Here is a 13,932-nt window from a genome sequence, read left to right on the forward strand (position 1 = left end):
CAAGTACAGTTTTTTCCCTTGTGGTGTTGTGCCGGTTCTGAGATGTGTGTCAGGATTCTGGCAGTTATCCCAAATAAATCCCGTTTAGTTTTGGAAGTTGTAAATGTTTTATGAGTTGACAGTGCAGCTTGGTAAAATAGAGACAGAATACCAGACGTTGCCTTTAAGCTTACGCTGACAGCTTTGGAAGCCATATTGAGATCCGATGCTCCCACGCTGCCACAACTGAGCCTAGGAAAGTGGGAAGGGGGAATTCATGGGAGTAATTCTAATTAGACATACTAACATTCTTTTTCTGATTCAAGGTCAGGTCGTGTTGCGCATAGTGAAAGGAAGTTTACTTTGGGATGGATGGTGTTTGGGCCATGTGATGTGGTGATGGGTCCGGGGGATGGATTTGTAGTTTTTACTTATTGTAAGGAAGCCCGGAACTTTCAGATTCAAGATTCCACAGTTGTGGCAGTTACTATCCAAATAAAAAGAAACTTTTGAGAGATGTCTGTCTCGGAGTTATTGGCTGGAATGGAGGTTTGCTGGAACACTGACATACGCGTTTATTCAGCTGAGTAAAGATGGGCTCCTTTTATGGAAAGAAAGCCCCGAGGAACCAGAAATGCTTGCATTTATACTCTTTTATTATATAAGTAATCCACCCAGCAAGGCTGGCATACAATAGATAAAGAAGTCATCCAGAAAGGCTGGCACAGGATAGATAAGGTAAAAAGAAGCAGTAAGTCGCTCAAATAGTTAAGTACGTTCTTGGTACTTTTGGGTGGCCCCTTAAGGACACTGGGTGTTCTCCTGGTGACTTTCCATGGCCTTGAAGGTTTGCAGAGATAATGGAGTTCTAGTAAGTTAGCACCCACCCCTCTCCTAGAAGAAGGAAATATTATGAGAAATATTAAAAAGGCAGAATATTATATTTCCCTGGATGAGAAATGGAGAAACGTGTTTTTTTTTTTAGAGAAAACAGCCCCCACCTCTCTTAATAGCCCTCAGCAGATGTCAGCACTTAGGAGATAAACAGCATATTGAAAACCAGATAGCTCTATTCATAAGCAAATACCCTCACCCAAGAGTCAAACCAGGACAAAGCCATTAAGCCATAATAGGAATTGCCCAACACCCTTTCAGAACACAAGTCTCTTCATTGCATCATCTCAGCAGTCCAAACTTCAATCAAACTTAACTCAGACAAACACCTACGATTTGTACTTTGCCTCTAGAGCCAGCTATGACCCCTACACGACCCCGTGGAAGTCTGACAACAGCCAATAGAATACATGTTCTTGTGCAGAAATAGGATCCTCAAGTGCAAAGCCTAAGAGAAAGTATAAAAACCCCTCATTTTCAAATCCATGTGGTCAGCTGCCCAGAACCCATGTGGTTCTGTTTCACCATTAAACCATCTTTCCAATCAGCCTCCATGTTTCCAGTATCTTTTGCTCGGCTTGGAACTGAACCAGATGGATATTTCTTCCCACCTTCTATGCTTTCTCCAGATTCCTCATCAACAGTGCCATCATTCTGCTAAACACCTAACTCCCACAGCAACTGTCCTATGCCTAAGGATATCTAATCCTGTAATAGGACTGTATTACTATTATCCTTCTCATCTTTCCTGTTGCCTACTCCTATCTTATGACCATCACTTTACTGGTTGTACCTTATTGTTCTGTCTCACCTGTGGCCATGAGGTGAGAGTCCAAATGTCCAAAGGAAAAAACACGAACAGACAATATCAGGAACAACAGAGTTAACTTTCCTTTGGCTGAATTCATCGTTGGCAGATTTCCCAGAAGCTGTCTGCAAATCCAGATAATGAGCAGAACTATAAATCAGAGATGAACGGCAAACAGAATACTTTGTCCAAACTGCAGACGCAAATTAACAAGTTTGACCCGAACGGGGATTCAAAGCTAACACGCCTCCTTATATTCCCTGAGGGGCGTGTCAGTCTCTTTCCTCAGTCCCTGATTCGACGTCTCCTTCCAGTTTGTGCTTGATGTTTCTGCTTACGTCCGTTCCTTGCATCAAACCAACATTCTTCGGTTTGATCTTCATCCAAGGACTCTGGCACGTTCTCCTGCTTATCTGCCGACACCTGAGGCATAACTAATGAGGAAGGTCCTGGAGAGGATGAGGATTCCGAAACTTCCAGCAAAGCAGGTTCAAACCCCAATGCCAAGTCCTCCTCTTCCTCCTGACTCCCATTTATGTCACTCAACAAGGCAGGCTCAAACCTTAATGCCAGATCTTCCTCATCACTCGAGCCTATGTCTTCTGACAGAGCAGGTTCAAACCTCTGAGTCACAACACCATATGGTCTATGATTGCATCTTATGATTTATGATTAATCATGTTTTTGCTTGTGTGTCCAATCACATTTGGCCAATGACGAATAGTCTCTTCTATTAATGGAATTGGGTATTTTTTGAAGCTCTGGTTAAGGAGAGCTCCCTGGGTAACTCACTGCAAGGGTTAACCATATTGTGAGAAGAAGACTTGTGTAGGAGGAATACTGATAGATTGACCATGTCTGGGTGACATTCGTGGTGCTTTCAAACAGCTAAGTGGGGTCTCATCTGCAGTCTCTCCTAAGTGGAAATAGACTAGCAGTAATTGCCAAAATTACTCTGACATTTGCACCGTATTCTGCCATGTGGAAGTGGGACTGCACTGAGAGAATGTAGATACAAAAAGATTACTTTTTTTAAAAAAAGGAAAAGATTATGAGGCCCAAGGAAGCACAGACAGGGGTGCATTGAAGCAGAGATCAAATTGGCTTATGACGAAGAAAATTCAGAATATACTCACACACAAAGGTCCACACAACTCTTTCTTGGTTGTTCTGCTGAGTTTGTAAATAGTGGGATTGAAGAGAAGGCATTGCATGCAAAAGGTGAATTTTGGTGATAACAGGAAATTATTGAGTCATGCATTCATTGTCCCATCTATGTCAGAAATTATGAATCATGAGATGAATGGAAAATTCAGATAACAGATAATCACAGTTGAAGGGGACCTTATAGGTCATCTAGTCCAACCCCCTGTCCAAGCAGGAGACCCTGCACCATTTCTGACAAAAGGCAGTCCAATCTCTTCTTGAAAGTCTCATGTGATGGTGCTCTCACAACTTCTGAGTGCAAGGTGTTCCATTGGTTCTCACTGTCAGAAAGTTTCTCCTTATTTCCAGGTTAAATCTCTCCTTGTTCAGTTTCCATCCATTGTTCCTTGTCTAGCCTTTGGGTGCTTTAGAAAATAGCTTGACCCCTTCCTCTCTGTGGCAGCCCTTCAGATATTGGAACAGTGCGATCCTGTCTCTCCTGGTCATTCTCTTCACTAGACTATCCATGCCCAGTTCTTGCAACTGTTCATCAAAGTTTTAGTCTCCAGTCCCCTAATCATCTTAGTTGTTCTTCTCTGCACTCTTTTGAGAGTCTCAACATTTTTTTTATAGTGTGGTGACCAAAACTGGATGCAGTACTCTAGGTGTGGTCTTACTAAGGCTTTATAGAGTGGTATTAGTGTTATGTATTAGCATACTCACCTATGATTGGTTGGTCCGTGACAGTGGGAAATTCGGCAAGCTGTCATTGGCCACAGCCGTGAGCAGCTCTACTGTAAAAGGGCTGCCGCGGTTTCTTCAGCTCAGTCCTAGACAGAAGTAAAGATGACTGGTTACTATGCTGGTGTCCTGAGTCTCATTCCCGCGATCTAACAATTAGTACCTCACTTGATCTCGATTGCATCCCTCTGTTAATGCAACTTAGGATTGCATTGGCTTTTTTGGCTGCTGCTGCACACGGCTGGCTCATATTTAGCTGGTTGTCTAAGTCCTGTCAATACTTCTTCGCGCTTCCATCCTCAATCTCCAAAGATGGAGTTGATGGATTAAGATAGGGGTTGGTCTTCTTGTGCCAAAAGTCACCAGTTGGCAGGAGAACATCTTCCAATCACTCCTACTCAACTGACGGGGGTTGGGCAGTGCTGTGGTAAGCTTTGGTAGATGGCTAGGTTGATGATGTGGTTCCGCATGCAAAGTTTAGAGGGTTGTCGCAAAGGTGCAGTTGTCGCAAAGGTGCTTTTTCAGGAGGCAACTGGACTTCCTTTGTTTTTCCTTGAAGATGTTTCGCTTCTCATCCAAGAAGCTTCTTCAGCTCTGACTGGATGGTGGGGAATGGAAGGATTTATATTCCTTGCAGACAGCTGGTCATTTGCATTCTTTTTAGAGAGTCGTTGAGGCCACTGGGAGTTTCATCTGTGCCTTCAGGGTCACCTGAATAGGGCAAAGGAGTGTGCAACATTCTTGGAACTGCTGAAAGGACCGTGTTGTAAACACAGCTGTTTCTTTCACCAGTTCCAAGAAGGTTCTACACCCATTTGCACTGTTCAAGTGACCCTGAGGACAGAGATAACCTCCAAGTGGCCTCAACAATTCTCAAAAAGAGTGTTAGTGACCAGATGACTACAAGGAATATGAATTCTTCTACCATTCAGTCAGAACTAAAGAGGCTTCTTGGATGAGAAGCAAAACTTCTTTAAGGAAAAACAAAGTCCTGTTGCCTTTTGCAAAAGCACCTTTGGGACAACCATGACTTGGATGACGGAGAATCTCCAGAGACAAATATGGTCAGTTGATGGCTCGGCTCAAGAAAAACCTAGATACATTCTCTGTGCTTTTAAACAGAAGTGGATGGCTGTCCCATATAGACAGCCTACCCCATCTTGTCCCAAAGCAAGCTTTGTTGCAAAGCATCCATCTTGCCTGCCAGGCTGACCACAGACAACAGTCTGTTGTTTTGAAGAATGTCTTGTTCCAGAGCTAAAAATGAAGAACCAAAGCAGATGCTGTTTGGAGCAGCAAAGCTTCTGAAAATGAGGATGAGGTAGGGTGGGAATTAACACTATTTTTCGTGGCTACAGATGGGATTGTTTATTGTATATTGGAGCTGCAAGCCTCCTCATCCAGTAAAGAAATCCAGGTCAGATGGGCTTAGTTTTGTAAGAAATAGTTGACTTAGAGGAAATGGCCTTTCTATAGGTTGTTTTGTGGGCATTTGTGTGATCAGTCAAGACACTGAGATGTCTCACTAGAAGAGAATATATGTAGCTCAGGGTTGAATCCAACCAGATAACAACATCAGGGCTAATCATCAGCCAGCACTGATGAGGTTACCTAGTTGGGTAATGAAACGTCTGCAAGAAAACAACCAAGTTCAGAGAGCACCAAGCACATCATCCTGAGATGTCTCCTGTGTTGGTTAGACAGATCCAGCTGCTCAGTTAGAGTTGGATTTATTTATATTTTGTATTTGGATTGTCATGAGACAACCTGTCCAACATATTGTTCTCAGATATACCAGGGTACTAAATATCAAAATTGAACAGCTACAGGTGAATGCTTTCACAGAAGAAAATGAGATTCAGGAAGGACATAAAAGTGAGCTCTGGAAAACAATCATAGAGTCATGAAGTCACAGAATAACAGAATCAGAGAATCATAGGGCTGGAAGCAGAGGTGGTATTCAGAAGGTTCTGACCAGTTCTGGAGAACCGGTAGCGGAAATTTTAAGTAGTTTGGAGAACCGGCAAATACCACCTCTGACTGGCCCCATCCCCATCTATTCTCTGCCTCCCGAGTCCCAGCTGATCGGCTGGGTCTTCTTTGGTTGCCCTGCACAGGAGAACGGAACTGGAAAGCAGGTTAGTGGGGTGGGAAGGGAATGGGGATTTTGCAGTATCCTTCCCCCTGGAGTGGGGACAGAATGGGGATTTTACAGTATCCTTCCCCTGCCACATCCACCAATCCTTCCCCTGCCACGCCCACCAAGCCACGGCCACAGAACTAGTAGTAATTTTTTTTTAATCCCACCACTGAGTCCTTGGAAGGGATCTTTTAAGTCTCCTAATCCAACCCACTGCCCATGTCAGGAATCATGAAACCATCTAGGATAAATGGTTGGCAATTGTTTCTTGAAAACCTTCAGCGATGGAGTACCCACAGCTCCAGAAAGCAAGCTGTTCCATTGATTAATCTCAGTGTCAGGAAATTCCTCTTATTTTCCAGGTTGGATCTGCCTCTGATTATCTTCCACCTATTGCTTTTTGTCTTGCCCTCAGGTGCTATGGAAGAAAAAAATAAAACTATGCCCTCTTCTCTTTGAGAGAGGAGGGAGTGAACCAGGGGAGGGATACAACAGGGTTAATTACCGGTTCGGGATTTACTAGCTTCCCTGCACGCTGTGAGCCGCACACCTGTAAATCGTCATCAGCATGCTGTGTGCAGAGACGCAGCCTTTGAAACAGCCCTCTTTTCCTGCTTTTTAAACTGCAGCTGTGCCTCATTCGGCAGCTGAAGTTGAATAATCAGGAAATAAAGGTCAGGTAAGAGCCTGGGGGGGCGGGTGAGTAAAAACATCAGCAGACATAGAACTGGTTCTATGTCTGCTGCTCTTCAGAGCTACCGGTTCTACAGAGGTGGACAGAACCGGTAGAAACCCACTCCTGGACTTAACCTATTCTCCAAAGCACTTGGAGGCAGGATAAGAAACAATGGATGAAAATTAGGAGAGAAGCAACCTAGAACTAAGGAGAAATTTCCTGAGAACATATAATCAGGGAACTTTCCTCCAGAAGTTGTGAATGCTCCAACACTGGAAGTTTTTAAGAAGAGATTGGTCAACCACTTGTCTGAAATGGTATAGGGTTCCTTGCCTGAGCAGAGGGCTGGACTAGAAGACCTCCAAGGTCCCTCCCAACTCTGTTATTCTGTATTCAGAGTCCGTCAACTATTGGAAATATTTGCCTTGTCTGCATTAAGCTGTCTCTTTGTTAGGCCAAGCATACTTAATCCCCTCTAGGTAAAGCAATAGCAACAGCACTTAGTCTTACATATTATTCCACAGTGCTTTACAGTCGTCTCTAAGTAGTTTACAGAGTCAGCCTCTTGCCCCCAACAATCTGGGTCCTCAATTTACTGACCTCAGAAGGATGGAAGGATGAGTCAACTTGAGCCATTCAGAATCAAACTGCTGGCAGTCTGCAGAATTACCTGCAATACTGCATTCTAACCGCTGCACCACCACAGCTCTTCTAAAGGCCCGTCTGTATTTGCTTAGGGTTAAATTGTATAACTACCATGCGGCAGAGTGCTTGGCAACTGTCTTAACATTTGGCCAATAGATCCTTTGTACATAATGCAGGACTTCACCCTTAACTGGCATTGTCCCTATGCCAGGGTAATGCGGACAGACAATTTAAACCATGGTTGAAGTGCTGCATTCTGGATGGAATAGCAAATGGAGACAATGTTTTCATCTGGAACGAAGCAAAGACCTGATGAGGTCAAATGTTGGTGGCAATTACCAAGATTTCTTTTCAAGCCACATTTCCCCCTTCTAAGGATTACTGGGACTTACATTCCTCTATTTCATCATCCCGATGATATCGTTTTGATGAGGCATCTCCCAAGGCACAAAACCGTCCCTTTGTTTTCCGAGTTTCCGTTTATTAATGAATCATATCCACCCCTCTCTTGGGCAGAAGAAAATCCCTGCTTTATTTGAAATTTCAAAGAACCATTGTTTCACATAATGAGCGCCCTGCTCTGTTTTCCCTTTCATTTCAGCCAAACAAAAATCTCATTTTCGTCTCCGAGTTTTCGCCGAGCGCCAGTAGTTAATGATCTACATTCTGCCAATTACTGGGATGTTTGGAGAGCTGCAGCTCTTGGTGGTTTTTTTTCCTCCTCCCTTGGATGTGCATAGATGTGTGTGGATATATTCTACTAGTTCGGTACCCGTGCTTTGGTACAAAACTACTGCGTTTCTCATAAAATAAGGCCGGGTCTTATTTTTTTTTTTTTGAGCCCCGAAAAAATGGCTAGGACGTCTTTTCGGGGGTGACTTAATTTCCTCTCCTACACACACCCCAACCTAGAGTGCCTCATGCGCAATCACCTCTCCACGAGGCCACTTCTATCGGCTGATGGAAGCTCCTGGAAGGCAGAGTCACCAGCCGCTTCTATCAGCTGGTAGAAGTGGCCGCGTGGAGAGTTGAGTGCGCATGGGCCACTCTAGGTGGGGGTGCATGTGGGGGAGGAAATCTATCGGCAGGTAGAAGCAGTCTCGGGGCGAGCTCCCACACGCACTCCCCTCGCCACGAAGCCGTTTGTATCAACCAATGGAAGCTCCCCAAAGGCAGAGTCACCAGCTGCTTCTATCGGCTGGTAAAAGTGGGTTTGTGGCGAAGGGAGTGTGTGTAGGGCACTTGCTCTGAGGCTGCTTCTACCGGCCGATAGAAGCGGCTGGTGTCTGTGCCTTCGGGGAGCTTCTATCGGCCGATGTTCTATCGGTAGTAGATTGGGGTATTCTACGTGCAGGGCCCTCCTAAAGGCAAGTTTTCTCCCCCCTTTCCCCCTATTTCTCTTCACCTCGTGTAGTTTTAATGAACAATGTGAGAAATGGCGGGGAAACGCATGGATTAAATAGGCCTAAATTTTTGGGGCAGGGCTTAATTTCACCTCATGCCTAGAAATCATGCTGGGCTTTCCTATTGGTGGAGGCTGTATTGTTGGAGAAACAGGGTATGTGGTCGGGCTTAGTTCTTGGGGAGAAAAATAAGGGGGGGGGAATTATGCCTCTGCCTACCAGCATCCATCGATATTCATCTGGCTAGCATCCTGTCAGTGTGTGAGAGAGTTGAGGGCTGTTTGGAAACTAAAGCAGTTTTTGCTGTGTGAGCAAGAAGGAGACAGCAAGGAGCCTGGACATGGCTTAGCTCAACTGTTCTGTACTAAAGCTGGTTGCTGCTGTGAAACTAAAGCTGAAACTCCTCTGCTTGTGTTTTGCATTTGGAACAGATTTTTTTTCAGGTGGGGAGGGGGAGTAGAATTCCTTAGCATCAGAGCATGTTAATAATAATAATATTGGAAATAGTAAGGCTCTGATGGTCATTTTGAATATATATATATATATAATGTTTTCTGAGGTTCTCATGGTATTTGTATGTGGATCTTTGGTTATTTGGGTTTTCCCAGCGTAAGATTGGAAGTATCTAGGAACGCGTTTGATGAAGTCTCATTCATCATCTTCAGGCTTGTGTCTTCTGCTCTGTGCTTCTCAGAGTAATAAAAGAAGCACAGAGCAGAAGACACAAGCCTGAAGATGATGAATGAGACTTCATCGAAACGTTGCCTAGATACTTACAATCTTACGTGGGAAAACCCGAATAACCAAAGATCCACTATATATATGTATGTATGTATGTATGTATGTATGTATGTATATATATATATATATATATATATATATATATATATATATATATATATATATATATATATATATATATATATATTCTGTTCTATTCTATTCTATTCTATTCTATTCCATTCCATTCCATTCCATTCCATTCCATTCTATTTTTATTGTTACAAAAAAAAGTTCAATGATTTGATTTATTCACATACTCTCCAGAGGCTGAACTCAACTCCTAGGTGCATTTCTCCTTACCTCTATAATTTCATTGCAATTGGCCTATTTCCACAATTCTTGTAATGTCTCAATTTCTGCCAGCTTTGTGGTCTGCTGAGTTTTCTTCGTTCACTTGCAATCTTTGGTAATCCGGCGGATTAACTTGGGCTGTCTTGTGACTGTCAGTTTAAAACCCTTTCCACACAGATTATGCTGTATGTCTATGGCTTTGAGAGCCTCACACAACCTGGCAGCACTGATTTGCAACCTTTGTCAGAAGTAAATTATCAAAAAGGAGAAAGAGAGAATGAGAGAGAGGCAAAAAATGGAGAGAGAGAAAGAGAGAGAAGGATAAGAAAGGAAAGAAATAGCGAGAAAGATGAAGAGAGATGGAGAGAGAGAATGAGAGACCAAATGAGAGAGAGAATGAGAGAGAAAGAGAATATGTATGTATAAGAGAATGAGAGAGTGAGAGAATGAGGGAGAGAAAGAGAAAGGATGTGTGTAAGACAGAGAGAGAGAGAGAGAGAGAATGGGAGAGAAAGGTAATGAGAGAGAGAGAAAGAGACTGAGAGAGGGAACAAATGAGAGGGAAAGAGAGAAAATTTGTGTGCAAAAGAATGAGAGAATGAGAGAGAGAGAATAAGAGAGGGAAAGAATGAGAGGGAAAGAGAGAGAATTTCTGTGTGATAGAATGAGAGAGAGAGAGAGAGAGAGAGAGAGAGAATGTGTATATGTGTGTCAGGGAAAGAAAAAAGAGAGAAAGAGAGCAAGAGAGCAAATGAGAGAGCGCACACAGAAATGTTCAGTGATAAAAACATGAATTTGCTATTCAAATGCAATTACACTGAGTGGAATATATATATTTATATATATATATTTAAACATTCTAAATATTTTAGAGGGCTATAAATATTCATTACATCTCTTTCCAGTACATATTTTAAAAAATGGAGCCTTCACTTCCATTCTCTTGATGCTACTGGAGATAAAACCATCCTTAACAGAAATAGAACAATTATGGTTGGGCCAGCTGGAGTGATAAATCATAAGAAAGCAGTGAGATTAGCTTCCCCAAATGGAAATAAATAAGCATTCAGGCCTGAGAAGGAACAGAATGGCACTCGCAAAATACACAGTGCGCTCTGAACCGTGCCACAAGCCGCAACATTGGAAATACACAAAGCTGTTCTTTGCTAAGCTGCGTTACGGGTCTAGTTACCCCACTACAGGTAATTCTTGACATACAACAGTTCATTTAATGACACTTCGAAGTTACAATGGCACTGAAAAAAGTGACTCATGACTATTTTTCACACTTAGGATTGTTGCAGCATCCTCATGGTCACGTGATCACTTGGCAACTGATTCATATTTATGGTGCTTATGGTGTCCCAGGGTCATGTCACGCGATCAACATTTGTGACTTTCTGACAAGCAAAGTCAATGGAGAAGCCAGATTCTCCTTCTTTTCCTTCCCCTCCCCCTCCTCCTCTGCCTCTTCATCTACCTTCCTTCTCCTTCTCCTCCATCTTCCTTCTTCTTCTTCTCCTCCTCCTCCTCCTTCTCTTCTTTCTCCTCCTCCTTTTTTTCTTCCTCCTCCTCCTTCCTCCTTCTTCTCCTTCTCTTCCTCCTCCTCCTCCTCCTCCACCACCACCACCACTCTCCTCCTCCTCCTCCTTCTCCTCCTCCTCTTCTTCCTCCTCCTCCACCTTCCTTCTCCTTCTTTCTCCTCCTCCTTCTCTTCCTCCTCCTCCACCTTCCTCCTCCTCCTCCCCTCCTCCTCCTCCTCCTTCTCTTCCTCCTCCTCCACCTTCCTTCTCCTTCACCTTCCTTTTCCTCCTCCTTCTCTTCTTCCTCCTCCACCTTCCTTCTCCTCCTCCTCTTCCTCCTCCTCATTCTCCACCTTCCTCCTCCTCCACCTTCTCTTCCTCCTCCTCCTCCACCTTCCTTCTCCTTCACCTTCCTTCTCCTCCTCCTCTTTCTCTTCTTCCTCCTCCACGTTCTTCCTCCTCCTCCTCCTCCTCCTCCTCCTCCTCCTCCTCCTCCTCCTCCTCCTCCTCCTCCTCCTCCTCCTCCTCCTCCAACACCACCACCAGGGAGAGACACATTTCTGGTTCCTGCTCTTCTGACAGCATGCCTCAACCATTGTTCTTTGATGCTGTTGTACAACAGGTCCTGTTCTTAATGCAGTATCTATTATATTGTGCTGTGTGCCTCTTGTTTTCTTCTCCAAAATAAAGTTTTGCATAAGGAGAAAGCTTCATGAAGGGTAGAGACTCAGAAAGACACGAAAATCAAGATGGTGGAGATGACTGGGTGATCTAAGACCCACCTCTTTTTAAAAAAAACAAATCTCCCGTGCAAAATAATTTTAAAAAACTGGGACCTTCACTAGGTCACCATTACTGCCATCTTGACTTTTTTTGATGTCCCTGTAGATACCCTTGGATCCTAACCATTGCTTCTCCTCAGCTTCAGAAGACCTCAAAGCAGAGGTGGTATTCAGCCAGTTCCAACCAGTTCTGGAGAACCAGTAGTGGACATTTTGAGTAGTTCAGAGAACCAGCAAATGTAGTCTCTGCCTCCCAAGTTCCAGCTGATCAGCTGGATCTCCTTTGGTTGCCCTGCACAGGAGAACGGAACTGGAAAGCAGGTTAGTGGGGTGGGGAGGGAATGGGTTGTTGTAGTAGCCTTCCCCTGCCACGCCTACCAAGCCATGCTCAAAGAACTGTTTGTAAAAAATTTTGGAATCCCACCACTGCCTCAAAGCCCTGAACTTGAATGCCTTGTTGAATCTCGAAGAAGAAAAATTGGGAAAGGATGAGAGCGAGATCCCAACATTAGCCAGACCTCATTCCTTCTATGAAATACTGACTCCAGGACACGGGCTTAGCCTGTGGTGAATTATGGCCATAAATAATTCAGACTTAACTACACTTGCCAGTAATAAACAAACAAGGCCAGTGGTTGGAGAAGTGGTGGGAAGGGAGCCGCCTGATTTTTATAAATGATGTTTGTTTCTTTACTTACCGGTATTAACACTCAGTGGCTGAAAAGCGCCTCTCCCACTCATTAGTCCCAATTTGGCGGTCTGAGTTATGATTTCATCAGGAACGTTTCAATAACAGGCTGGGGCTCTCTGGCACATGTCATCCATTCTCACAGATAATTGAAGAGGGCTTCAAAGTCTGAAAAACACACGCGTGCCTAATTGTCACAGGACTTAAGAATATTGAAATGTATGCTTAATACATATCTCTAGGCGTTGAATATCAATTGCTTTCTGAGTTCGGTCAAAGGTGCTGGTGGTTATCGAACTTGGACCAGCGGTCTCCAACTTTGGCAAATTTAAGCCTGGACTTCAACCAGGGGTGGGCTGCTGTGGGTACGCAGGGGTTTGGAACACCCTCTACAGAGAGCATTTGCACCAAGACAAATTCCTTGTGTGTCCAATCACACTTGGCCAATAAAGAATTCTATTCTATTCTATTCTATTCTATTCTATTCTATTCTATTCTATTCTATTCTATTCTATTCTATTCTATTCTATTCTATTCTATTCCATTCCATTCCATTCCATTCCATTCCATTCTATTCTATTCTATTCTACAAAGCACTGGAGGACAGGACAAGAAACAATGGATGGAAACTAATCAAAGAGAGAAGCAACCTAAAATTAAGGAGAAACTTCCTAGAAAGAATTCCAATAAAGAATTCTATTCTATTCTATTCTATTCTATTCTATTCTATTCTATTCTATTCTATTCTATTCTATTCTATTCTATTCTATTCTATTCTATTCTGGCTAAGATTCTGTGCAGTTCAGAAAACCCACAAATCCCACTCCTGGCTGACCCCATCCACCCCACCCCGCCCCTCCCAGGAGTCCCTATGTGGCCCATTTTGGATGCAGGTAAGTGCAGGGCGTGCACAGAGGTTTGGGGAGGGCAAAAACCTGGCCTCCTGGAAGTTCAGGAAGGCCGGACATGTGTCCGTTTCTAGCTTCCAGAGAGCCTCCGGAGCCCAGGGAGGCCATTTTTGCCCTCCCAGAGGCTTGAGGAAACCCTCCAGAGCCCTGGGAAGGCAAAAACACCCCTCCCACCATGGTGCAGGAGACTGCCTAGGCCACACCCACCATGGCTATGTCCACCCAGTAACTGGGCAGATAACCCCATTGCTAAAAATTTTGAAGCTCACCCCTGACTTCAACTCCAATTCTGGGAATTGCAGTTGAAGTTAAGTTGAGAATTCTGGGAGTTGAGTTGAAGATGAAGAAATTCTGGAGTTGAAGTCCTCCAGGCTTAAAGTTGCCAAGCTTGGAGAGTCCAACCTGGACACTTATAGGATTTTTGTTGTTGTTGTTCAGCTGCTAAGTCACGTCTCTGACTTTTCTGGGCCCCATGGACCACAGACGGGAGGACTACATTGTCCACGTTCTCCCAGAGGTGCTTCT

The 13,932-nt window shown here is 43.9% G+C and overlaps 1 long non-coding RNA gene across 2 annotated transcripts; it reads right to left on the reverse strand.

The window, feature by feature from the left end:
- Positions 1–617: 617 nt before the first annotated feature.
- On the reverse strand, positions 618–13,242 carry LOC148131572 (uncharacterized). Of its 2 annotated transcripts, XR_015749069.1 has the most exons (5): positions 12,510–13,242; positions 9,516–9,616; positions 3,551–3,657; positions 2,320–2,854; positions 894–1,666 (listed from the first exon to the last, which is right to left on the reverse strand). It is a non-coding gene; the product is annotated as an uncharacterized LOC148131572 (long non-coding RNA). The 2 variants fall into 2 exon arrangements; XR_015749068.1 differs by lacking the exons at positions 894–1,666; positions 2,320–2,854 and adding an exon at positions 618–873 and having other exon boundaries at positions 12,510–13,001.
- Positions 13,243–13,932: the final 690 nt, after the last annotated feature.

The sequence above is a fragment of the Notechis scutatus genome, chromosome 3 (assembly GCF_049901735.1).
Source record: "Notechis scutatus isolate UNSWTSFEM ecotype Mainland chromosome 3, rNotScu1.2, whole genome shotgun sequence".
Lineage (NCBI taxonomy): Eukaryota > Metazoa > Chordata > Lepidosauria > Squamata > Elapidae > Notechis > Notechis scutatus.